Consider the following 1,134-nt stretch of genomic DNA (forward strand, 5'->3'; position numbering starts at 1 on the left):
CTGCGATCCCCCCCGAAATGACCTCTGCCTCCCCCAAACAGGTAGTGGCCTCCACCACTGCTGGAGAGGACACCGGAGAGCCAGACAGCCCAGAAGTGGGCTGTAAGAGTGAAGGCTGGCAGCTGGGAAGGGCCAGCGTAAGAAGAAAATGGAGGGGGGAGGCTAGGCTTGCTACCCAGGAGGGGCAGCAAAGGACAGACAGCCCTGAGAGTGGGCATTCACCCTCCTTTGATCACTTCCAGGAAGAGGTAGGGCTGAACTCTGACTGGAGCCAAGGTCCGGCGGGTGGGGCCAAGGGTGGTATAGAAGGGAGGCTATCAAGCCAAGGAGAAAAAACTGGGTGGAGCATACAAGGTGAGTAAGCTCACTTGGAGGGGGGAAAGAGGACCAGGGTGCCTGAACCCCCTCTCCTTCCCATTCTGAGGCCAGCAGAGGGGCCCGGCCAGCCCAAACCCACCCAGGATGGCAGAGGGAGGGTGAGCAAGCCAAAACAGCAAAGGGGAAGCCACAGGGTTTGTTTCATGCTGTTCTGGATGGCTTATTAGGTTATATTTATTCTTTTGGTTGTGGCTCAAGCAGGTCTCTGGAGAGGCAGCCTATACATTTTCTAAATCAAGAGACCCCGTACTGGGAAGGCCAAAAAGAAGAAGGTCCCGCGTGCAACAGCCACGCATAGGATACAAAACGAGCTCTGAGTCCTCCGAGAGCTTATGCTGCAATAAATGTGGTTAGCCTTTCAGGTGCTACTGGACTCCTGTTTTATTTTGCTGCAGCAGATGCTTTTCAGCCATGAATCATAAGTACTTTGTACACACTAAATAATACATCTTGATATCATTGAGCTCACCCCTAGCACAGATGATACCGTGGGAGGAAATTGCTGTGTAAGGAAGGCTGCTTTCTTTGAAGATGAGAAGCAAGACGGGGACTAACTGATGTTTGCTCCGAGTTCCACTAGCAAAAGGGGCAAGCTAGCTAAAGGTGGAATCCCAAAGTCCTGGCATTTGACCCAATACCAAGAAGCTCCATTGACCCACAAGAGGGAAGAAAGCAGCCCAAGGAGCTCTCCGGGTCTTGGAGGAGGCGAGGTGGACTTTGTGGCTTGAAGGGGGGAGCCTTTGACAGAGCTTTCTT

Source organism: Gekko japonicus, unplaced genomic scaffold, assembly GCF_001447785.1.
Source record: "Gekko japonicus isolate JY-2015 unplaced genomic scaffold, Gekko_japonicus_V1.1 scaffold709, whole genome shotgun sequence".
Taxonomy (NCBI): Eukaryota; Metazoa; Chordata; class Lepidosauria; order Squamata; family Gekkonidae; genus Gekko; species Gekko japonicus.